This window comes from Pristiophorus japonicus, chromosome 1 (genome assembly GCF_044704955.1).
Source record: "Pristiophorus japonicus isolate sPriJap1 chromosome 1, sPriJap1.hap1, whole genome shotgun sequence".
Lineage (NCBI taxonomy): Eukaryota > Metazoa > Chordata > Chondrichthyes > Pristiophoridae > Pristiophorus > Pristiophorus japonicus.
The window spans coordinates 202,989,390-203,016,428 of NC_091977.1; positions in this window are offsets into that span (position 1 = coordinate 202,989,390).

The window sequence follows — 27,039 nt, forward strand, 5'->3', positions numbered from 1 at the left end:
ATCATCTCGCCAGTCAAATTCAGTGACTGGGCGAGCCAGATTGTGCCGGTGCTCAAGGCGGATGGGTCGGTCAGGATATGTGGTGATTACAAGGCCACAATCAATCGGGTGTCACTCCAAGACCAGTACCCGCTACCGAGAGCAGAGGACCTCTTTGCAACGCTATCCGGTGGCAAACCTTTTTCAAAATTGGACCTGACCTCAGCTTACATGACCCAGGAGCTGGCGAGTGAGTCGGAGAAGCTGACCACCATCACGACGCACAAGGAGTTGTTTAAATATAACAGATGTCCATTCGGGATTCATTCGGCCGCCGCGATCTTTCAGCGAAATAAGGAAAGCCTCCTCAAGTCGATTCCAAGGACGGTGGTTTTTCAAGACGACATCCTCATCACGGGTTGCGATACTGAAGAACACCTCCACAACCTGGAGGAGGTGCTACGCAGACTGGACCGGGTAGGGCTGCGACTGAAAAAGGCGAAGTGCGTCTTCTTAGCTCCAGAGATAGAATTCCTGGGGAGGAGGGTAGCAGCAGACGGGATCAGACCTACTGCGTCCAAAATGGAAGCGATCCAGAGAGCACCCAGACCCCGTAACACAATGGAGCTGCATTCGTTCCTGGGGCTCCTGAACTATTTTGGCAACTTTCTTCCCAAATTGAGCACACTGTTAGAGCCACTACATGTGCTGCTACGCAAAGGTCGTGATTGGGTCTGGGGGGTCAGCCAGGAGAGGGCTTTTGATAGAGCCCGCAATTTGTTATGCTCCAACAAACTGTTAACGTTATATGACCCATGTAAGAAACTAGTTTTAACGTGTGACGCGTCGTCCTATGGGGTCGGGTGTGTGTTGCAGCATGTGAATGCCAATGATCAGTTACAGCCGATAGCTTATGCCACCAGAAGTCTGTCCCGGGCAGAAAGGGGCTATGGGATGGTAGAAAAGGAAGCGCTAGCATGTGTATATGCAGTACAAAAAATGCACCAGTACCTGTTTGGCAGGAAATTTGAGCTGGAGACAGATCACAAACCCTTAACATCCCTCTTGGCCGACAACAAGGCCATAAATGCGAATACATCGGCCCGCATACAGAGGTGGGCATTTACGTTAGCCGCCAATGACTACACAATTCGGCACAGACCGGACAATGAAAACTGTGCCGATGCACTCAGCAGGCTACCACTAGCCACCACTGAGGGGGCAGCTAAGCATGATGCTGAGATGGTCATGTCTGTTGAAGCTTTCAAAAGCGAAGGCTCACCTTGACAGCCCGTCAGATTAAAGTCGGGACAAATAAAGACCCGCTACTGTCTTTAGTTAAGAAATGTGTCCTGAATGGGGACTGGGCAGCCATGTACGGGGCATGCCCTGAGGAGTTTAAACCGTTTCATAGGCGCAAGGATGAACTCTCGATTCAGGCCGATTGCCTACTGTGGGGAAACCGAGTAGTCATGCCCCAGATGGGCAGAGAGGTGTTTATCAGAGAACTTCACAATGAGCACCCAGGCATTGTCATGATGAAGGCAATTGCCAGGTCACACGTTTGATGGCCAGGGATAGATGCAGACCTGGAACTTTGTGTTCACAAGTGCAACACGTGTGCTCAGCTGGGTAATGCACCCAGGGAAGCCCCCCTTAGCCCCTGGTCCTGGCCCGCCAAGCCATGGTCATGCATCCATTTAGACTACACAGGTCCTTTCATGGGAAAAATGTTTTTGGTTGTAGTAGACGCCTGCTCCAAATGGATTGAATGTGCCATTTTAAATTTAAGCACATCCTCTGCCATGGTAGAATGTCTACAGGCATTGTTCGCCGCCCATGGTCTACCGGACGTCTTGGTCAGCGACAATGGCCCGTGCTTCACAAGCACTGAATTCCAGGACTTCATGGCAGGCAATGGAATCAACCATGTCAGAACGGCACCGTTCAAGCCAGCCTCTAACGGCCAGGTGGAACGAGCAGTGCAGATAATCAAACAGGGGATGCTCAGAATCCAAGGGGGTTCCCTACAAAGCCACTTATCACGCCTCCTGTTGGCCAATAGATCCTGACCACACTCACTCACAGGGGTTCCACCCGCAGAGCTGCTAATGAAAAGGACGCTCAAAACCAGGTTATCCCTTATGCATTCTACTATGAAAGAAATTGTTGCGAGCAGGCGTCAGTCATAATGTGACTACCATGACAGGAATACGAGGGTGCGATGTATTGATGTCAATGATCCTGTTTTTGTCCTTAATTACGCTGCAGGGTCCAAATGGCTTGCAGGCACTGTGATTTCCAAAAAGGGGAATAGGGTTTTGGTAGTTAAACTTACCAATGGACAAATCTGTCGCAAACACGTGGATCAAACTAAAAGGAAGTTCAGCAACCCCATAGAAGAAGCAGCGGAAGAACATGACGTAGAATTTACTCCACCACAGGTGACTGAACACCGGAACCAAGTGGAGGAGACCCCAGTCACTGTGGGCAGTCCGGACAGGCCTGAGGCACCACAAACAGCAGACACTCAGGCCAGTGCCCAACAACCGGAGCCCCAACTCAGGCGCTCTACAAGGGAGCGTAAACTACCAGAGAGACTTAACCTGTGATCCTGATAAGACTTTGGGGGGGAGGTGATGTCATGTATTCAACTGTCATTGTAACCCATGTATAAGCTGACCTAAGTTGTACACCTTGAGAGCACTGACTACAGGGGGCGAACTTGTGGGAGACACTCCTAACCTGGACTTTCAGGTATAAAAGGGGAAGCTCCACCCACCGTCTCTCCCTTGAGGCCTTGGTAATAAAGGTAACAGGTCACAGAGTGATCTCTGCATAGTAAGGACATATTAAGGTGAATTGGAGTTTGATACTGAAGGTACGACTTCAATTCTTTATTTCTTATAGAATTGCGGTAATGATTATTTCTTGATTATTTTAATTGTGCGAAGGATGGATTTGCAAGTCTGTTCCCTCTGAGAAGTGGTGTTTCTATTGAATGGATTTTATTTTTCAATGCCTCGTTAATAGTTTTTGTTTGCAAATGCACTCCACATCGATTTAGTTAACATTGCTAAGGCTTGGTTGGTTTATATAATACGTGTTGGTTTTGTTTGTAAAGTGCTATATAGTTTCAGAGTTCCTTTTTTTTCCAACTAGGCCCCGATGTCTCATTTGAACTGGAATCCTAACCTTTTGAGGGGTCTCTTGTTCAGCTGCATATGTTTTTCCCTACACGTTTTGCTTGATGCTTAGTCCCATGGTTTCCCTTTATGTGGTGGACTGTTCAATCTCGTTTTTTTTGTCGTTATGTTGTAGCCTTCTGTCCTCAGCCTCCCGGTCTCCCGCCCCAGCCCTGACCGAAGGGCTTGCCGGTGCATTCTCCCGCCCCTAGCCCATGCCGACTGGTCTCCTCCCTCCTGGTCAAAGGCTTCTCCCAACCCCCTTCACCACCTCCCCCCACACCCACCTCTCTCTTCCTCCCCCCACCCCCCCCCCCCTCCCTCTTCCTCCCCCCACTCCTTTCCTGCTGCTGCTGTCCGGGCATCTGCTGCACTTACCTGCGCTGATTTCCTTACCTTTCTCGAGTGGCCACATACTTGGCCGAAGTAGAACTGGAGTAACTATTAGCTGGCCAAAGTTGCCTAAATGGCCAGAATTGGCGTAGGTGGCTGGTAACGCCCCATTTTGAGAAAAAAAAACTTACCTAAAAAAACATAACTAAGTCAGTTACGCTGGTGCAAATTGATTGGGGAAACTGGGGATTTTTAAGTTATGCCAGAAAATGCAGCCTACTCCAAAAAAAACAGAGCAAATACTGAGGAAAATTGAGCCCAATGTATCAGCAGTTGCTTTTAGGTTTAGCCAAGGTGTATTTGACTACGTACGGCATGATGGGAAAGTCGGCAGCAAAAGATGTCAATTTCTAAATCCTTACACAGCTCAGGAGAAAACCGGACTCCTGCTGACTAATGAAGATCATAACCAAAACAGACTGGGTTACTGAATAACAGCCAGCATCAAATTAATGGAAAATCTTTTCCTCATTGCAGTTCATTCCTATTGTGCAATCCTGTATACACACACACACACACACAGACAAGCAGGTTAAATGGCGTTTGTGAAATGACTCATTATCTGTCTATGTGTATAAGATTGCTTGCTTCAATCAGTTGTTTCCATATCTTCCATTTTTGATCTGTATGGAGGGGGAAAAACATGTGTGGATATCAAAGATCTTCACTTCTACTTATTGCCACATTGCCGTGCATGAGGTAAGATAGTATATTCATTTACTTTCCCCTAATTTCTTGCTTTCTCTGACTAGGCCATGTTTAAAAAAAGAAACAACACTTTTCTGAACTTTTAAAACAGGAAAGATGTCCCAGGATTCAGAAGATTTGACAAGTTTGGGTTTATATTTCTGTTACTATATCCATCATCATAGGCAGTCCCTCGGAATCGAGGAAGACTTGCTTCCAGTCTAAAAATGAGTCCTTAGGTGGCTGAACAGTCCAATACGAGAACCACAGTCCCCGTCACAGGTGGGACAGATAGTCGTTGAGGGAAAGGGTGGGTGGGACTGGTTTGCCGCACGCTCTTTCCGCTGCCTGCGCTTGATTTCTGCATGCTCTCGGTGACGAGATTCTAGATGCTCAGCGCCCTCCCGGATGCACTTCCTCCACTTGAGGCGGTCTTTGGCCAGGGACTCCCAGGCGTCAGTGGGGATGTTGCACTTTATCAGGGAGGCTTTAAGGGTGTCCTTGTAACGTTTCCTCTGCCCACCTTTGGCTCGTTTGCCAGGAAGGAGTTCCGAGTAGAGCGCTTGCTTTGGGAGTCTCGTGTCTGGCATGCGAACTATGTGGCCTGCCCAGCGGAGCTGATCAAGTGTGGTCAGTGTTTCAATGCTGGGGGTGTTGGCCTGGGCGAAGATGCTAATGATGGTGCATCTGTCCTCCCAGGGGATTTGCAGGATCTTATGGCGACATCGTTGGTGGTATATCTCCAGCGACTTGAGTTGTCTACTGTACATGATCTATGGCTCTGAACCGTACAGGAGGGCGGGTATTACTACAGCCCTGTAGACCATGAGCTTGGTGGTAGATTTGAGGGCCTGGTCTTCAAACACTCTTTTCCTCAGGCGGCCGAAGGCTGCACAGGCGCACTGGAGGCGGTGCTGAATCTCGTCGTCAATGTCTGCTCTTGTTGATAGGAGAATCCTGAGGTATAGGAAATGGTCCACGTTGTCCAGGGCCGCACCGTGGATCTTGATGACTGGGGGGCAGTGCTGTGCGGCAGAGACAGGCTGGTGGAGGACCTTTGTCTTGCTGATGTTTAGCGTCAGTCCATGTTTTCGTATGCCTCAGTAAATACATTGACTATGACGTGGAGTTCAGCCTCTGAATGAGCGCAGACGCAGGCATTGTCCGCATACTGTAGCTCGACAACAGAGGTTGGGGTGGTCTTGGATCTGCCTGGAGACGACGAAGATTGAATAGGTTCCCACTGGTTCTGTAGTTTAGTTCCACTCCAGCGGGGAGCATGGCAGCGAGGAAAATTGAGAAGAGGGTTGGGGCGATAATGCACCCCTGTTTGACCCCAGTCCGGACGTGGATTGGGTCTGTAATGGATTCGTTGGTAAGGATCACGGCCTGCATGTCATCGTGGAGGATGGTGACGCACTTTTGGGAGCATCCGAAACGGAGGAGGACGCTCCATAGACCTTCGCGGTTGACAGTGTCAAAGGCCTTTGTAAGGTCGAAGAAGGCCATGTATAAGGGCTGGTGCTGCTCCCTGCAATTTTCCTGCAGCTGTCGCACTGTAAAAATCATGTCCATTGTGCCCCGTAGTGGATGAAATCCGCACTGTGACTCTGGGAGGAGCTCCTCAGCCACAGGGAGAAGATGGTTGAGGAGGACTCTAGCAATAACTTTCCCAGTGGCTGACAACAGGGGGATTCCTCTGTAGTTGCCACAGTCGGACTTGTCTCCTCTTTTAAAGATGGTCAAGATCACTGCATCTCTGAGATCTCCTGGCATGCTCTCCTCCCTCCAGAGAGATGAGGTCATGCATTCGTGCCAACAGTGCCTTTGCACCATACTTCAGTGCCTCAGCGGGGATTCCATCCGCTCCCATAGCCTTGTTGTTCTTAAGCTGACTTATGGCTTTTCCTACCTCGTGCAATGCTGGGGTTTGACTGAGGTGGTGGCAGGTCGCATGCTGCGGGATGGAGTTGAGAACACTCGAGTCAAAGGCAGAGTCTCGATTGAGGAGATCTTCGTATATGTATAGATCTTTCTATACCACAAACTCACTGAAGAACTTTCAGAAAAACATACCTTGGACTGAAACGCCTGATAGGATTGAAGTATAAACTATGTAAACGTGATTGCTGGAGAGGTTAGAAGGGACAAGCTTTCTTTAAAAATCTAAGCTACACAGTGCTCTGCAGTTTGGCAATGGAGTCGTGTATTGACTTTGAAATTGTAAGGGCTATATTTTCGCCAACAATGGACGCTGTTTTTTTGGTGTCGGCTGATTTTTTTTGCTCAATCATGATTTTGCAATTTTCCTCAAACTGTGAACATCAGCGGAGACTGTCAGTGCTGGTTTTTTGTACGCAAGGTTTTTTGGCGCAGGTCTGGTTGAAAACTGATTTCTGTGCCGTTTTTGGCCCTTTAACCGATTTTCGCCAACAATGATCTTTTTCAGGGTGGCGAACAGTGGCCTTAAGTACCGATCAGAAAAACCCTACGTTAACTTAAGGAAAACGGCACTGATTAAATTTCTGAGTTTTTGCAGTGAGGGAAAAAGACAATTTTACACACAAATTCATGATGAGTTTTGCAGAGGGAACTCTGAAAATAACTCGGAAAGTTCATCTTTCTCACAGAATGTTTTTGAGAATGAGAAACTTGCAATTCCACCCCACCACACCACTGAATCTCTGCTCACGGGCCTCCAGGCACGGGCCGAAGGAGTGCAGGCCGGCCAGCCGCAGGATCGCTCCCTCGGCCGGACACAAGCACAGGAGCTTGCCGCTTGGATTACACCCCTGGGGTCAGTTTGTAAAGAAGCCCAGGGCGAGGAGGGCGGGCGGGGGGGGGGGGGGGGGTGCGGGTATAATCCAAGCGCCAAGCTCCTGTGTTTCTGTCTGGCAGAGGAAACAATCCTGCCAGCATGCACTACGAACTGTGCATCGGAGATGGCACAACACAGCAGCAAACAGTCATTTTGGCACAAGCTAGAATTAAAGTGTTAGAAATGCGTTCCGTCTCCATAGAGACAGAGCTTAGTGTTGCGCATGCGCGCAGACCAGGGTGTGGTCCGTTCTGCTAGGGCATCACCCAGTGTGTGCTGTGCTTCATTAAGTCTCACAATAACAAGAATAACAAAGTAAAGAATAATAATTATGGGTGCACATTTTACAATGCCTCATGTAGTAAGGTTGGTTTATATGCATGGCACATGGGGGCGACAGCTACAATGACACCATTGTCGCACAAACCAGATCTGTTATGTATGTAAATATTGTAACTGTGTAAGACTTGCCACCAGAGGGCGCAACTGTTGGATGCCCAAGGGTCACCTGCACACCTCGTGCAAGGGAGTATAAATGGTTGTCTGCCATGCTGCTTAGGCACGCTAGAATTGTATTAAAGAGACTAAGGTCACATCAGTCTTAGCTCATAGTACTCAGTCTTGTGGAGTTCTTCCATACTTAATAATTGGTGACGAGTAACAGATTGCGAACTTTCACATGGTCATGGCTGCCATTGGTATTTTAGAGAGATTTGTGGAGGGTGATGATTGGGAAGCCTTCGTTGAGCATCTTGACCAGTACTTCATGGCCAATGAGCTGGAAGGTGGACCATAAAGCGATCAAGCGCGGGGCGATTCTCCTCACCGTGTGTGGGTCCACAATATACGGCCTCATCAAGAATCTGCTAGCACCGGAGAAACCAGCGGAGAAGACATATACAGAGTTGTGTACGCTGGTTCAGAACCACCTCAAGCCGAAGGAGAGCGTCTTAATGGCCAGGTATCGCTTCTACACACACCACTGTTCCGAGGGCCAGGACGTGGCGAGTTATGTCGCCGACCTGAGACGCCTTGCGGGAACTTGCAATTTTTGGGGGAAATGCTGCGGGACTTTTTTGTGCTTGGCATCGGCCACGAGGTCATTCTTCACAAGCTGCTGTCCGCCGAATCCCTAGACCTGAGCAAGGCCATCACGATAGCCCAGGCATTCATATCCACGAGCGATAATACCAGACAGATATCTTCCCAGCATCGAAGCTCACCGGCAAGTACTGTGCATAAAATAACGTCGCTAGCAGGCAGAACTGCATATGGCAGGGTCTACACGTCTGCAGCTGCAAGACCTAGGATGACTAAAAGTCCGCCATCAGGCATGAATGCAAATCCATTAGCACCATGTTGGCGCAGTGGGGGTAATCATCGAGCCCATCAATGTCAATTCAAGCACTACGTATGCAAAGGCTGCGAAACAATGGGGCACCTCCAGTGAATGTGCAAGAGTGCTGCGACTCACCACGTGGCAGTCGGCAGAGGATGATCGATCTGGCGTGGATCATGCTGAACAAACAAGAGGCAACTCAACCCGAGGAAGAAGTGTATGGGGTATACACATTCACCATCAAGAGCCATCCTATCATGCTGAAAGTCAAATTAAACGGCATTCCAGCATCAATGGAGTTGGACACGGGGGCGAGTCAGTCAATTATGAGCCAGAAGGCTTTTGAAAAACTGTGGGGCAACAAGGCGCAAAGGCCCAAACTGAGCCCGATTCAGACAAAACTGCGCACCTACACCAAAGAGCTCCGACCAGTCATTGGCAGTGCGGCAGTTAAGGTATCGTACGTTGGAGCTGTGCATGATTTATCAATGTGGATTGTACCAGCCGATGGTCCAACACTATTCAGCAGAAACTGGCTGGGAAAGATTTGATGGAACTGGGACGACATCAAAGCACTATCTTTTTTGGATAATGCCTCGTGCACCCAAGTGCTGAGCAAGTTTCCGTCGCTATTTGAACCAGGCATCGGCAACTTCACAGGCGCCAAGATGCAGATCCATCTAGTCTCCACGTCAAGGCCCATTCATCACAAGGCTCGAGCAGTTCCATATATGATGAGGGAGAAAGTTGACATCAAACTGGACAGATTTCAACGAGAGGGAATCATATCGCCAGTTGAGTTCAACGAGTGGGCCAGTCCGATTGTTCCGGTGTTGAAAAGCGATGGCACGGTCAGAATCTGCGGGGACTACAAGGTAACGATCAACAGTCTCGTTACAGGATCAGTACCCGCTAACCAAGGTGGATGACCTGTTCGCAATGTTAGCAGGGGGGAAGTCATTCACCAAGTTGGACCTAACCTCCGCCTACATGACGCGGGAGCTGGCTGAATCTTCGAAAAGATTGATGTGCATCAACACACACAATGGACTGTTTATATACCACAGGTGCCCTTTTGAGATTCGCTCGGCTGCTGCCATTTTCCAGAGGAACATGGAGAGTCTGCTGAAATCGGTTCTGCGCACCATTGTGTTTCAAGACAACATCCTGATCACCGATCGTGACACCACTGAACACCTGCACAACCTGGAAGAGGTTCTAAGTCGACTAGACAGAGTGTGACTCAGGCTGAAATACTCCAAGTATGTTTTCCTGGCGCCAGAGGTCGAATATTTGGGGAGAAAGATTGCAGCAGACGGCATCAGACCCACGGACTCAAAGACAGAGGACATCAAGAATGCACCCAGACCACAGAATGTGATGGAGCTGCGTTCGTTCTTGGGATTCGTCTACTATTTTTGTAACTTTCTACCCGGGTTAAGCACTTTGCTGGAACTGTTGCACATGTTGCTATGTAAGGGTGACGACTGGGTTTGGGGTAAATCTTAAGAGACAGCCTTTGAGAATGCCAGAAACCTACTTTGTTCTAATAAGTTACTTGTACTGTATGACCCGTGTAAACGATTAGTGCTAGCTTGTGATGCATCTTCGTACAGGGTTGGCTGTGTGTTACCGCAAACCAATGTATCGGGCAAACTTCAACTGGTTGCATACGCGTCTAGAAGTCTGTCTAAGACTGAAAGACCCTACAGTATGGTCAAGAAAGAGGCGTTCGCATGTGTATATGGGGTTAAGAAAAGGCACCAATACCTATTTGGACTTCGGTTTGAGCTTGAAACCGCCCACAAACCGCTCATTTCACTAATTTCAGAAAGCAAAGGTATAAGCACCAATGCTTCGTCCCGCATCCAAAGCTGGGCACGAACATTGTCCGCCTATGACTATATTATCCGCCACAGACCAGGCACAGAGAACTGTGCTGATGCCCTCAGTCGACTATGATTGCCCACTACCGGGGTGGAAATTGCACAGCCCGCAGACTTGCTTCTGGTTATGGATGATTTTGAGAACAAGTGGTCACCTGTCACTGCTCGCCAGATCAGAATCCTGTGCTATCACTTGTAAAAAGTTGCATCCACAATGGGAGCTGGTCGGCCGTTCCTGTGGAAATGCAAAAAGAAATTAAGCCGTTTCACCGACACAAAGATGAAAGGTCCATCCAGTCGGATTGTCTCATATGGGGTAATCGCGTGTTTTGCCAAAAAAAGGCAGGGAAACATTTATACACGACCTACACAATACCCACCCTGGCATAGTCATGATGAAGGCTATAGCCAGGTCGCATGTTTGGTGGCCCGGCATTGACTCAGACTTAGAGTCATGCGTACACCAGCGCAACACGTGCTCACAATTGAGCAATGCACCAAGGGAGGCTCCATAGAGTTTGTGATCATGGCCCTCCAAACCGTGGTCCAGGATCCACGTAGATTTTGCTGGCCCCTTTCTCGGAAAGATGTTTTTAGTTGTAGTGAATGCTTACTCTAAATGGATTGAATGCATAATCATATCATCCAGCACATCCACTGCCACCATTGAAAGCCTTCGGGCTATGTTCGCCACCCATGGCTTGCCCAACATCCTTGTCAGTGACAATGGACCATGTTTCACCAGCTCAGAATTCAACGAGTTTATGACCCGCAATGGCATCAAGCATGTCAGGTCTGCCCCGTTTAAGCCCGCATCCAACGGTCAAGCGGAACGGGCAGTCCAAACTATCAAGCAGAGCTTGAAACGTGTGACGGAAGGCTCCTTATCTCAGGTTCTGCTCAGCTATTGGACGCGACCCCACCCGCTCACTGGGGTTCCCCCTGCAGAATTGTTAATGAAGAGAGCAATCAAAACCAGACTCTCCCTAGTCCACCCGGATCTAAATGGTCATGTGGAAACCCGGAGACACTGGCAAAACATGTACCACGATAGTGTGGCTGTATCGCGTGACATTGCTGTTAACGACCCTGTGTTTGTCCTTAATTACGGTCATGGTCCTAAATGGGTTGCTGGCACTGTCTTGGCCAAGGAGATGATTAAAGTGTTTATTGTCAAACTATGTAATGGACAAACATGCAGAAAGCATTTGGATCAGACCAAACTGATTCACCAACAACCAGGAACAACCTGAAGAGGACATCACCATCATCGATCCACCAACACACACCCAACCAGCAATCGACCTCGCTGTCAATCAAGAGAATGAACCCTCCATTCCCAACCGTCCTGTCAGACCAGCCGCGCCGCAGTGCAGCAATGGTCCGACCAACTCACCCATGCCAGAGTTTGAACTCAAACAATCAACCAGGGAGCACAGGGCCCCGGATCATCTCAACTTGTAAATAATTTGTATCAAATACTTTGGGGGGGGGGGGGAGTGATGTTATGTATGGAAACATTGTAACTGTGTAAGACTTGCCACTAGAGGGCGCAACTGTTGGAGGCTCAAGGGTCACCTGCACACCTCGTGCAAGCGAGGAAAAAAGGTTGTCTGCCATGCTGCTTAGGCACTCAGCAGTTGTATTAAAGAGACTAAGGTCACATCAGTTTTAGCTCACAGTACTCAGTCTTGTGGAATTCTTCCATACTTAACAAGATCACACAGGCATTAATGGGTAGGAGGCCATACACTGATCGAATCTACAGGGAGAGGCCCTTATACCTACACCTGAGTGAGGCAGACTGCATTTGCAGGCTGCGATTTAGAAAGAAGGTCATCACCGAGATCTGGCAGCTAATTAGGGCAGACATACAGCCAAGAAGTGGCAGGAGGACTGCCCTACCCGTGGAAGTGAAGGTCACTGCATCACTTGCCTTCTATGCTTCTGGCTTATTTCACGCAGCAGCTGGTGACGTGCTGCATCTCGCAGCACGCCACAGATTGCTGCATTTGACAGGTGACTGCTGCACTGTATGCCAAAAGGGACCAGGTCATCAATTTCCCTATGAGCATGCATGCAATGCGAGACAGGGCTGTGGGGTTCTCCAGAATTGCTGGCGTCCCAAATGTACAGGGTGCGATCAACTGTACCCACATCACCTTGAGAGCATCTTTGGATGATTCTGAGCTTAATTGCAACATGAAAGGGTTCCATTTCCTAAATGTGCAGCTCGTCTGTGATGATCTGTATCGGATCATGGCAGTGGATGCCAAATACCCAGGTAGCATCCATGAAACTTTCATCCTATGCGAGAGCATTCTATCTACCTTGTTTCAGGAGCTGCCAGAAGGGCACAGCTGGTTGCTCGGGGATAAAGGGTACGGACTCGCCACCTGGCTTATGTCCCCCCTACACAATTCCCGCACTGAGCCAGAGCGTCGGTACAACATGTTGCACATAACGACACGGAGCATCATAGAGAGCACAATTGGCATACTGAAGCAGTGTTTCCGATGCCTGGACCACTCTGGAGGCTACCTGCAATACGCCCCTCACCACATCGGTCAGTTCACTGTTGTGTGCTGCACGCTGTATAATTTTGCCATTATGAGGGGCCAGGCCCTGGACATTGAAGATCCTCCTGACGGGAGAAGGGGGCGGGGGGGGGAGGAAGAGGAAGTCAAGGAGGCTGACAATGAAGTCGAGGAGGAAGAGGAGGAGCAGCAGCAGCAGGAGGAGGACGATGAACCTATACCACCACCTCAACCCGCAGGACGACGGCGGAGGAGGTGGTATCGTGCACCTATAGCCATAGCTAGAGACTTGCGTCAGCGGCTAATCTGTGATCGCTTTGCTGCCTGAAGGCTAAATGACCTGACAGTGTTAACTCTTTGCACCTGTTAGTGTGAAAAAATAATGTACATCATATGTACGTAATGTGTTGGTTTATGTTGCTTTAATTCAAAAAATAATGTGCAGGATTCTGCTTAAATTTAAAAAATAAACAGGTTTATTAAACATTTGTACAGTTTCACGTAACTTTAATAAAAAATGTTGTATCAAACTTTAAACTTTTCAATGAAGAAAACAACAAGTAGCAGCAACAAACAAACAAACAAACTCCAGCTGCAGCCATCTCTCCTCTCCCTTATTCAAAGACCTTAGCGCTATGCGCCCCTCTTGCCCCTGTTGTTGCCTCCACCCCTACCCGTGCCCGTTGTCTCAGACTTCTGCTTCCTCACCATGACCCCAAGGTTTTTTCTGCTTTCTGCGCGAAAGCGCATTTGTTGTTGGTGGGGTTGGACAAGGACAGACCTAGCAGACAGCATTGTGGAAGGCCCGGGTTCATCGTCGGACTCTTCTTCAGCCTGTGGATGAACCCCCAACACACTACCTGATTTTAGTGTGGGGATTAGAAAGTGAGTGTCAGCAGTTGATGCTGCCAATTGCTGTTGGTCAAAGACAGCCTGGGTGTGTCCACTTATTGCAGCAGCTATCTCCGACATTCCCTCCCTAATCTGTCCCGACACTGCATCAGCTGCCTCCGAAATTCCCTCCCTATTCTCCGATAGTCCCTCTCTAATCTCCGACATCCTCATCTCCGATATTCTCTCCCTCATCTCCAACATCCCCTCCCGCATCTGTCCCGACACGGTTTCCATTCCTCTAGACAGTGTTGCTGCTTCTACTGAAAGTCCCACTAATTCTACCTTCACTCCACCTACGGTGTCCAGGAATGATGTGGTTAGCTCAATGCTCTTCCTACTCATTCCCATGATCTGTCCTATGTCCCCTGCATCCTGCATTTCAGGTTGAGCTCTCCTTCCCAACCTCCTTGGTTCTAATGTAACCATCTCATTATTGGGGTCTTCCTGCTGCCCTTCATTGTCCAGCTCATCCTCATCCTGAAGTTGATGAAGCCGTCAGTCCAGATATTCTTCCTGATCTTCTGCTGCAGCTTCTGTCTCATCCTGATGCTCAACATCTGCAAAACATAACATATTGTGTTCCTAACACAGATGAGACTGCACACAGGGAGGTTAAAGTAACAGTGACCTCAGTCTTTAATAAGACACTCCAGAGTGAGGAACAGGCCTTAGGGGCCAGCTTATATACAGTGCTCCCAAGGGATACTGGGATCCCTGGGGACTTCAGCGGATGAGCTCCCTGGTGGCAGAACATGGGAGTGCATGCTTTACAGATACACAACATCACTCCCCCGCCCTCCAAAGTCAAAGTGAAAACTATTTACAAGGTGAGGCGGTCGGGAGCCTTTCTTTCCCTGGTGGACCGCCTCGGTACAAATGTCTGTTCTGGTGTGTTGTCTGTGCCCTCGCTGGGCTGGTGTGTTGTTGGCCCTGCAGGACTGCTAGGTGAGCCTGGCCTTGCGGGGCTGTTGGACGTGATGGGTTCGATTTCCTGGTCCGGGGTGGTGTCGTTGATCCTTTGGGTGTGTTGTGGGCTCGAAAAAGGTGGTGTCTGCTGTGGGTTGTTCAGGGCAGTCTGTGAACCGCAGCCTCGTTTGGTCCAGGTGCTTTCTGCAAATTTGTCCATTGTCTAGTTTGACTACAATCACCCTATTTCCTTCTTTAGCTATCACCATGCCCGCGATCCACTTGCGGCAATGTCCATAGTTTAGCACATACACAGGGTCATTCAGATCAATTTCCCGTGACACAGTGGCGCGACCATCATTTACATTTTGTTGCTGCCGCCTGCTCTCTACCTGATCATGCAGGTTGGGGTGAACCAGCGAGAGTCTGGTTTTAAATGTCCTTTTCATGAGTAGCTCAGCCAGGGGCACCCCTGTGAGTGAGTGGGGCCTCGTGCGGTAGCTGAGCAGTACTCGGGACAGACAGGTTTGGAGTGAGCTTTCCGTGACTCGTTTAAGGCTCTGTTTGATTGTTTGTACTGCCCGCTCTGCCTGCCCATTGGAGGCTGGTTTAACGGGGCCGAGGTGATATGTTTGATCCCATTGCGGGTCATGAATTCTTTAAATTTGGCACTGCTGAAACATGGCCCGTTGTCACTGACCAGTATGTCAGGCAGGCCGTGGGTGGCAAACTTGGCCCTCAGGCTGTCAATGGCGATGGTGGCGGTGCTTCCCGACATTATTTCACATTCAATCCATTTTGAGAAAGCATCCACCACCACCAGGAACATTTTACCGAGAAACGGGCCCGCATAGTCGACATGGATCCTCGACCATGGTCTGGAGGGCCAGGACCACAAACTTAGTGGTGCCTCTCTGGGCGCGTTGCTCAGCTGAGCATATACGCTGCATTGCTGCACACAGGACTCTAAGTCAGAGTCGATACCGGGCCACCACATGTGGGATCTGGCTATCGCTTTCATCATTACTATCCCCGGGTGTGTGCTGTGGAGATCCGAGATGAACGTCTCCCTGCCCTTTTTTGGCAGCACTACGCGGTTACCCCACAACAGACAGTCTGCCTGAATGGACAGCTTATCCTTTCGCCACTGGAACGGCTTGATTAGCTCTTGCATTTCAACGGGGATGCTGGCCCAGCTCCCATGCAGTACACAGTTTTTTACTTGGGACAGCAGAGGATCTTGGCTGGTCCAAGTCCTAACCTGGCGGGCCGTGACAGGTGATTTATCATTTTCAAACGCTTCCATGACCATCAACAAGTCTGCGGACTGCGCCACCATCAACAAGTTTGCAGGCTGCACCATTTCCACCCCCGTGGTGGGCAATGGAAGCCGACTGAGAGCATCCGCACAGTTCTCGGTGCCTAGCCTGTGGCGGATGGTATAGTTATACACTGATAGCACGAGTGCCCACCTTTGTATGCGGGCTGAGGCATTAGTATTTATCCCCTTGTTTTCAGCAAACAGGGATATGAGGGGCTTGTGATCGGTTTCCAGCTCAAATTTGAGGCCAAACAGATACTGATGCATTTCTTTATCCTGAACACACGCTAATCTTTCTCAATCATGCTGTAGGCCCTCTCGGCCTTAGACAAGCTCCTGAAAGCATAGGCGACAGGTCGCAACTTCCCCGCAACGGTACCTTGTTGTAATATATACCCGACTCCGTACGACGACGCGTCACATGCTCGCACAAGTCTTTTACACGGGTTATACGCTACAAGCAGCTTGTTGGAGCATAAAATGTTTCTGGCTTTCTCAAAAGCAATTACTTGATTTTTTTTCCCCATACCCAGTTCTCACCTTTGCGCAATCACACATGTAGGGGCTCTAAAAGGGTGCTTAACCCGGTAGGAAGTTACCAAGATAGTTGAGTCGCAGGAACGACCGCAGCTCCGTGATGTTCTGTGGCCTGGGTGCGTTCCTGATAGCCTCTGTCTTGGCATCTGTGGGCCGAATGCTATCCGCCGTGATCTTTCTCCCCAAAACTCCACTTCTGCTGCCATGAAGACTCATTTCGACCTCTTCAGCCACAGCCCTACGCGATCCAGCCGCTGGAGGACCTCCTCCAGGTTTTGTAGGTGCTCGGTGGTGTCCTGACCCATGACCAATATGTCGTCCTGAAAGATCACCATTTGTGGTAATGACTTGAGTAGGCTCTCCATATTTCTCTGGAAGATCGCTGCAGCCGACTGAATTCCAAACATAGAAACATAGAAAACATAGAAACATAGAAAATAGGTGCAGGAGTAGGCCATTCGGCCCTTCTAGCCTGCACCGCCATTCAATGAGTTCATGGCTGAACATTCAACTTCAGTACCCCATTCCTGCTTTCTCGCCATACCCCTTGATCCCCCTAGTAGTAAGGACCTCATCTAACTCCTTTTTGAATATATTTAGTGAATTGGCCTCAACAACTTTCTGTGGTAGAGAATTCCACAGGTTCACCACTCTCTTGGTGAAGAAGTTCCTCCGCATCTCGGTCCTAAATGGCTTACCCCTTATCCTTAGACTGTGACCTCTGGTTCTGGACTTCCCCAACATTGGGAACATTCTTCCTGCATCTAACCTGTCTAACCCCGTCAGAATTTTAAATGTTTCTATGAGGTCCCCTCTCATTCTTCTGAACTCCAGTGAATACAAGCCCAGTTGATCCAGTCTTTCTTGATAGGTCAGTCCCGCCATCCCGGGAATCAGTCTGATGAACCTTCGCTGCACTCCCTCAATAGCAAGAATGTCCTTCCTCAGGTTAGGAGACCAAAACTGCACACAATACTCCAGGTGTGGCCTCACCAATGCCCTGTACAACTGTAGCAACACCTCCCTGCCCCTGTACTCAAATCCCCTTGCTATGAAGGCCAACATGCCATTTGCTTTCTTAACCGCCTGCATGCCAACCTTCAATGACTGATGTACCATGACACCCAGGTCTCTTTGCACCTCCCCTTTTCCTAATCTGTTACCATTCAGATAATAGTCTGTCTCTCTGTTTTTACCACCAAAGTGGATAACCTCACATTTATCCACATTATACTTCATCTGCCATGCATTTGCCCACTCACCTAACCTATCCAAGTCGCTCTGCAGCCTCACAGCATCCTCCTTGCAGCTCACACTGCCACCCAACTTAGTGTCATCCGCAAATTTGGAGATACTACATTTAATCCCCTCATCTAAATCATTAATGTACAGTGTAAACAGCTGGGGCCCCAGCACAGAACCTTGCGGTACCCCACTAGTCACTGCCTGCCATTCTGAAAAGTACCCATTTACTCCTACTCTTTGCTTCCTGTCTGACAACCAGTTCTCAATCCATGTCAGTACACTACCCCCAATCCCATGTGCTCTAACTTTGCACATCAATCTCTTGTGTGGGACCTTGTCGAACGCCTTCTGAAAGTCCAAATATACCACATCAACTGGTTCTCCCTTATCCACTCTGCTGGAAACATCCTCAAAAAATTCCAGAAGATTTGTCAAGCATGATTTCCCTTTCACAAATCCATGCTGACTTGGACCTATCATGTCACCTCTTTCCAAATGCACTGCTATGACATCCTTAATAATTGATTCCATCATTTTACCCACTACAACAAAGGCAAAGAACAAAAAGGGCCATTGTACAGCAAAATTCTAAAAGGACAGAGGGTGTTAAAAAAACAAGCCGAAAGGCTTTGTGTCTTAATGCAAGGAGTATCCGCAATAAGGTGGATGAATTAACTGTGCAAATAGATGTTAACAAATATGATGTGATTGGGATTACGGAGACGTGGCTCCAGGATGATCAGGGCTGGGAACTCAACATCCAGGGGTATTCAACATTCAGGAAGGATAGAATAAAAGGAAAAGGAGGTGGTTAACTGTTTTAACTGAATTAACTGTTTCATTCTCCTTCCCAATGCAGAATTCCACCATATTATGGTCACTCTTCCCCAAGGGGCCTCGCACAACGAGATTGCTAATTAATCCTCTCTCATTACATAACACCCAGTCTAAGATGGCCTCCCCCCTAGTTGGTTCCTCGACATATTGGTCTAAAAAACCATCCCTTATGCACTCCAGAAAATCCTCCTCCACCGTATTGCTTCCAGTTTGGTTAGCCCAATCTATGTGCATATTAAAGTCACCCATTATAACTGCTGCACCTTTATTGCACGCACCCCTAATTTCATGTTTGATGCCCTCCCCAACATCACTACTACTGTTTGGAGGTCTGTACACAACTCCCACTAACGTTTTTTGCCCTTTGGTGTTCTGCAGCTCTACCCATATAGATTCCACATCATCCATGTGGCATCTGTTGTAGATGAATAGTCTCTTGTGCGTGTTGATGCAGGTGAGGCCCTTCGAAGATTCCTCCAGCTCCTGCGTCATGTCGGCCAAAGTCAGATCGAGCTTGGTGAATGTCTTGCCTCCTGCCAGTGTCGCAAATAGGTCATCTGCCTTAGGTAGCGGGTATTGGTCCTGTAGCGAGAAACGATTAATAGTTACTTTATAATCGCTGCAAATCCTGACCGTGCCATCACTTTTGAGCACTGGAACAATCGGGCTGGCCCACTCGCTGAATTCCACTGGAGAGATGATGCCCTCGCGTTGCAGCCTGTCCAGCTCGATTTCCACTCTCTCCCTCATCATGTGAGATACCGCTCGCGCCTTGTGGTGAATGGGTCGTGCCTCTGGGACCAAGTGGATCCGTATCTTCGCCTTGGAAAAGTTTCCAATGCCTGGCTCAAAAAGGGATGGAAATTTGCTGCCCAGGACAGTGTTATGCTCTTTGGTGTACGTTCTCAGTTTCGTGTGGATGGGCCTCAGGGCTGGTCTGAGTACCTTGTTGCACCAGTCTCTCAAACATCTTTTTACTCATGATGGATTGGCTAGTGCCAGTGTCCAGTTCCATGGCTACAGGTAAGCCATTCAATTTTACGTTTAGCATTATAGGTGGACATTTCGTCGAAAATGTGTGCACCCCGTGTACTTCAGCATCTGCCTCCTCTTTCTGAGGCTCGAAATTGCTTTGATCCACCATGGACCGATCTTCCTCTGCCACGTGGTGGTTAGCAGGTTTTGCAGAGCTTGCAGCTCATTTTCAAGCTCGTTGGAGGTGCCTCATTGTTCCACAGCTCTTGCAAACATACCCTTTGAAGTGGCATGAATAGGCTGAATGGAAGCCTCAACAATGCCAACAAGGTGTGAATTGCCTTGCATTCATCCTTTGTTGGGGATTCTGAGTCATCTGGGTCACCCGAGGCCTGCTGGCAGTTGCAGACTCGTGGGTTCTGCCCTGTACATTTCTGCTCGCAAACACAGTTCCAGTTAATTTATGAACATTGCTAGCACTTGTGTGCTGAGAGATTTGTTTGGTGTTATCACTGGTGGACATAAAAGCCTGTGCTATCGCAATGGCATTACTGAGGGTCGGTGTCTCTATAGTCAAAAGTTTTCGTAGGATGTTCTCATGGCCAATGCCCAGTACAAAAAAAGTCTCTGAGCATTTGCTCCAGGTAGCCATCAAACTCACATTATCCTGCAAGTCGCTTTAGCTCGGCGACGTAGCTCGCCACTTCCTGACCTTCAGATTGCTGGCACGTGTAGAACCGATACCTCGCCATCAGCACATTCTCTCTCGGGTTAAGATGCTCCCGAACTAGTGTACACAGCTCCTCATACGACTTATCTGTGGGTTTCACTGGAGCCAGAAGATTCTTCATGAGGCTGTAGGTCGGTGCCCCGCAGACTGTGAGGAGGACCGCTCTCCTTTTTGCAGCGCTTCCTTCTCCGTCCAGCTCGTTGACTACAAAGTACTGGTCTAGCCGTTCGACATAGGCTTTCCAGTCCTTATCCTCCGAGAACTTCTCCAGGATGCCCACAGTTTGCTGCATCTTTGCGTTGGATTCGTATCCTCGTCGCCAGTTATTGTGTTCCGAACACAGATGAGGCTGCACACAGGGAGGTTAAAGTAACAGTGATCTCAGTCTTTAATAAGACACTCCAGAGTGAGGAACAGGCCTTAGGGGTCGGCTTATATACAGTGCTCCCAAGGGATGCTGGGATCCCTTGGGACTTCAGGGGATGAGCTCCCTGGTGGCAGAACATGGGAGTGCATGCTTTACAGATACGCAACAGTGCAGATGTTTGGTGAGCAGCAGGGGAGGGGGCAGAGGGCCAAGAGTAACATGAGTACGCGGCAGGGATTACCCTCTGTCAGTAGTCTGGGCCCAGCGTCCACATTTGTGGTTGATCTCTTGCGAGATTTAATCATATCAGCGATCCTCTGTTTCACGGCTATTGCAGCCTACTTGGCGCACCTCCTCCAGTTTTTGACCTTTCTTGGTTGATCTGTGACACCTTCCTCTGCAAAGATGAAAATAGAACTTTTTTAAAGTGGTCATACACACACACACACATTAGTCACATTTACAAATGTAATTGCAGTGCATAACTATCTGCGGAGGCACTGAAGTATGGTGGAGAGGCACTGCTGGTGCGAATTCACGACCTCATCTCTCATCTGGAGGGAGGAGAGCATGCCAGGAGATCTTAGAGATGCAGTGATTGTGACCGTCTTTAAAAAAGGGGACAAGTCCGACTGCGGCAACTACAGAGGAATCTCCCTGCTATCAGCCACTGGGAAAGTTGTCGCTAGCGTCCTCCTAACCGTCTTTTCCCCGTGGCCGAGGAACTCCTCCCGGAGTCGCAGTGTGGATTTTGTCCCCTCCGGGGCACAAAAGACATGATTTTTGCATCACGACTATCGGCAGGAAAAATGCAAGGAACAGCGCCAGCCCTTATACATGGCCTTCTTCGACCTTACAAAGGCCTTTGACACTGTCAACCGCGAGGGTCTATGGAGCGGCCTCCTCCGTTTCAGATGCCCCCAAAAGTACGTCACCATACTCCGCCTGCTCCACGACGACATGCAGGCCGTGATCCTTACCAACGGATCCATCACAGACCCAATCCACGTCCGAACTGGGGTCAAGTAGGGTTGTGTCATCGCCCCAACCCTCTTCTCAATCTTCCTCGCTGCCTTGCTCCACCTCACAGTTGACAAGATCCCTGCTGGAGTGGACCTAAACTACAGAACCAGTGGGAAGCTGTTTAACCTTAGCCGTCTCCAGGCCAGGTGCAAGACCACCCCAACCTCTGTCGTCGAGCTACAGTACACGGACGATGCCTGCATCTGTGCACACACAGAGGCTGAACTCCAGGACATAGTTGACATATTTACCGAGGTGTATGAAAGCATAGGCCTTACGTTAAACATCAGTAAGACAAAGGTCCTCCATCAGCCTGTCCTTGCCGGACAGCACTACCCCCCCAGACATCAAGATCCACAGCGCAGCCCTGGACAATGTGGACCACTTCCCTTATCTCGGGAGTCTCCTATCAACAAGAGCAGGCATCGATGATGAGATTCAACACCTCCTCCAGTGCGCCAGTGCAGCCTTCGGCCGCCTGAGGAAAAGAGTGTTTGAAGACCAGGGCCTCAAAACTGTCACCAAGCTCATGGTCTACAAGAGTAATACCCACCCTCCTATATGGCTGAGACGTGGACCATGTACAGTAGACACCTCAAGTCGCTAGAGGGATACCACCAGCGATGTCTCCGCAAGATCCTACAAATCCCCTGGGAAGTCAGACACACCAACATTAGCGTCCTCATCCAGGCCAACATCCCCAGCATTGAAGCACTGACCACACTTGATCATTTCTGCTGGGCAGGCCACATAGTTCGCATGCCAGACACGAGACTCCCAAAGCAAGCGCTCTACTCGAAACTCCTTCACGGCAAACGAGCCAAAGGTGGGCAGAGGAAACGTTACAAGAACACTCTTAAAGCCTCCCTGATAAAGTGTGACATCCCCACCTACACCTGGGAGTCCCTGGCTAAAGACCGCCCTAAGTGGAGGAAGTGCATCCGGGAGGGCGCTGAGCATCTCGAGTATCATCGCCGAGAGCATTCAGAAATCAAGCGCAGGCAGCGGAAGAAGCGTGCGGTAAACCAGGCTCCCCGCCCACACTTCCCCTCAATGTCTGTCTGTCCCACCTGTGACAGCGACTGTGGTTCTCGTATTGGACTGTACAGCCACTTTAGAACTCATGTTAAGAGTGGAAGCAAGTCTTCCTCGATTCCGAGGGACTGCCTATAATGATGATGACTAGTTACACAAAATAGCAGATGTAGGAGCCGAGTACACAGAGCTCCACAAGCCTGCAGCCCAACCTAGACACACGAGAGTGTCACATGCGAGACGCGTGATAACATCGCAGACGCCACGCACGTACAGCAAATGAGCGCCTCGTGTCACAGATATAGATTTTTTGTCGGTCTATATTGAAGCTGCATGTCAGAAGACCGAGCTTGTAGATCAGTGAATTCTATTGCAAATTAAGTTTTCCTGTACTGAATTCAATGAAGGTATCAGGATTAGTTTTCCGAATTCAGGCTCCCATTAATGATCGGAGCACCATGCGCAGTGCACAAACAGATTTACAATAAGTGCTCTCAGTGGACGAGGCACCCTGGCCAGAACGTGAAGACTATTAGCTTTTCGGCTAATGTCTAGTTTCGTTTGAGGCCTTCAATGAAACACTCCACACACCTTAATCGCCCTGAGGACAGATTTTATTTCTCATATGTAGCTTCCACAATAATACAATTCATATACTAAATGAAGGCAAACTAATCAACATATAAGAGATTCTACAAAGGAATATTTATTATAATAATCATACAATATTATAGTTACATAGTAAAATTCATAATCCAACAAACTGTCCATAAACTAGCAGATTAAATAATTACCAAGTCTGGGAGGCACCATGATATGTTCTACCCTGGCCAAAGCTGTCAGATTTCTTCTTGCAGAGTGCTCTCTAACCTAAGCTGCAAACTGTGCCCACATATAAAGCTCAAAAAGGTACAGCCCATGTGACTCTCAAATAATTATGCAGAAAGACATTTTTTTTTAAATTCATTTTGATGGCTGTTCAGCTTTATCACTTTACCCCTTTTCGTCTCATTTGCAAACAGGCATCTGACAGTCACAACAATGTAACAGTTTGCTTCCACTGCTGCACTTAAAGAAACAAAACCCAGAGCGATTTTACTCCTACTCGCTCAACAGAAACCTGGTGTGTGGGCAATTAAAATAGCCCTGGCTCTTAACTGTCGACATCCGCTATGATTACAATATCTGCAATTTTAACGTGTTCTCCTGAGCAGACAGCATGGACACACGCCCAGAGCCAACAGTGTCTTTCTTTCATATGCATGTGATGGCATCATTGAGACCCATCTGTAATTTTAACTCAGGCCTGAGTGGGGGATCCACCGGAAGTTAAAATCAGGGGCTGTCAGTCTTGCTAGCACGAAGTTTGTTTATATAATTAGTGCCTGCTCCATATGAGGTGACTACAAGTCAACCATTTACAGCTCTCCAACATTAATCATACAGATATATAAAACAAAGCAAAATTCTAAAATTCATTTACTTTTATGCATATTAAATCTGACCTAACAAGACAGACAATTACTCTACAATATGCTTACTTTTTCTGTCATGTAAACACAGAAAGAATTTATTCAAGCTTTCCTTTTGCTTTTAACAAATTTCCACAATAAAAAGGAAGACTTGCATTTATATAGTATTCTTCACAAACTCAGGAAATACCAAAGTGGCTTTACAGCCAATTTACAGTGCTTTTGACGTGTAGTTACTGTTTTAATGGAGGAAAAACAGCAGCCAATTAGCACACAGCAAGCTCCCACAAAGAGCAATCTGATAATGACCAGCTAATCTGCTTTTTACTCGAGATGTTGATTGAGGGATAAATATTGGTCAGGACACCAGTGAGAACTCCCCTGCTCTTCTTCGAAATAGTGCCATAGGATCTTTTACCCTACTTGAGAGGTAAACCCTGATTTAACGTCCCATGAGAAAGAAACTGCAGCACTCTCTCAGTACTGTACTGGAGTGTCAGCCTAGAATTTGTGGGCATGTCTCTGGAGTGGGACTTAAACCCATAACTTTCTGACCCAGAGGTGAGAGTGCCCACTGAGCCACAGCTGACACTCAATGCAGTTTACTTTTTCTTTATAACTCCACCCAGCGATGAACATGATTAACGAAAAAATGCTGGGGCCAAGAGTGTGCAGATTGTGTCAATGAAAAGCAGTGATGGGGGAGAGTGGGCCCCTGTAAGGGCCGAGAATGTTTTAGAATATAGCCACAGACACGTAATGGTTACAGTACAAGGGAGAAACCACAACATTTTGTAAAGAGGCCCCTGGTCTAATAAAAGTTGATCATCAGTGAATGATAAATTCATTAAAACTTGAATCAGAATTAATTAATAAACAGGCACAAATCTTTCACACAGTCAAAATATGTAAATGTACAAAATGTACAATGTTGTGGTTTCTCTCTTGTACTGTAACCATTACGTGTCTGTGGCTATATTCTAAAACATTCTCGGCACTCACAGGGGCCCACTCTCCCCCATCACTGCTTTTCATTGACACAATCTGCACACTCTTGGCCCCAGCATTTTTTGTTAATCATGTTCATCGCTGGGTGGAGTTATAAAGAAAAAGTAAACTGCATTGAGTGTCAGCTGTGGCTCAGTGGACACTCTCACCTCTGGGTCGGAAAGTTGTGGGTTTAAGTCCCACTCCAGAGACATGCCCACAAATTCTAGGCTGACACTCCAGTCCTCTGAAAGGATTTAACTTTTTCTTGAACTGGCAGGAGCAGTTGAGATCAAAACAAAAGTCATAAGTAAGCCATTACTTGTGTTTAGAAGAATGAAGAGGTGGAGGCAGCCAATGTTCCCAGAAGCTATTTAAGATTTAATACATATGATCAGTCAATGTTTGTATTTGAAATTGCACAGAGTTTCAATCTATACATGTTTAAGAATGTTTTATTTATCAGGCTTGTGCAAGATTGATTTTGCAACTTTATATTGCAGCTTATTCATGGCAGCATTAATTAAAGGGATAAACCACTCCTGATCAGAACGGGAACAAAAGTGGGATTTATTCCAGAACTTGAACATTTTAGAGCACTCATCTCTTCTGACAGGAGCACCACATTCCACGTACACATCAGAGGAAGATTTATGCTTAAACTTGGTACACAGTTTCATGTCATGGTATTTCAGAATGAAACCTGTTTGAGGCTGAGATTCATAATTGAGGAATGTGCAAATACAGGTGCAACATGAAAAATCTGGAGTTCCGGAATGTTCCGGAATCCGGATTCCGGACCGATCGGTGCCAGGGTCGTCCGGAATTCGTTAAATGTTCCGGAATCCAGATACACCGACCCCGCCGACTTCGGGCCTCGCCTCCGCTTGTCGACCCTGCCCTCACCTCGGGTCCTCGCCGTCTGTCCGCCTGAACACAATCACAATCACTGAGGAGGTGGTACTCAGTAAGATAATGGGACTAAAGGCAGATAAATCCCCTGGACCTGATGGCTTGCATCTTTAGGTCTTAACAGAAGTAACGGCAGGGATTGTAGATGCATTAGTTGTAATTTACCAAAATTCCCTGGATTCTGGGGAGGTCCCAGCAGATTGGAAAACTGCAAATGTAACGCCCCTATTTAAAAAAGGAGGCAGACAAAAAGCAGGAAACTATAGACCAGTTAGCCTAACATCTGTGGTTGGGAAAATGTTGGAGTCCATTATTAAAGAAACAGTAGCAAGACATTTGGAAAAGCAAAATTCGGTCAGGCAGAGTCAGCATGGATTTATGAAGGGGAAGTCGTGTTTGACAAATTTGCTGGAATTCTTTGAGAATGTAACGAACAGGATGGATAAAGGGGAACCAGTGGATGTGGTGTATTTGGACTTCCAGAAGGCATTTAACAAGGTGCCACATAAAAGGTTACTGCACACGATAAAAGTTCACGGGGTTGGGGTTAATATATTAGCATGGATAGAGGATTGGCTAACTAACAGAAAACAGAGAGTCGGGATAAATGGTTCATTCTCAGATTGGCAACCAGTAACTAGTGGGGTGCCGCAGGGATCAGTGCTGGGACCCCAACTATTTACAATCTATAACGACTTGGAAGAAGGGACTGAGTGTAATGTAGCCAAGTTTGCTGAAATACAAAGATGGGAGGAAAAGCAATGTGTGAGGAGGACACAAAAAATCTGCAATAGGACATAGCCAGGCTAAGAGAGTGAGCAAAAATTTGGCAGATGGAGCATAATGTTGGAAAGTGTGAGGTCATGCACTTTGGCAGAAAAAAAAATCAAAGAGCAAGTTATTATTTAAATGGACAAAGATTGCAAAGTGCTGCAGTACAGCGGGACCTGGGGGTACTTGTGCATGAAACACAA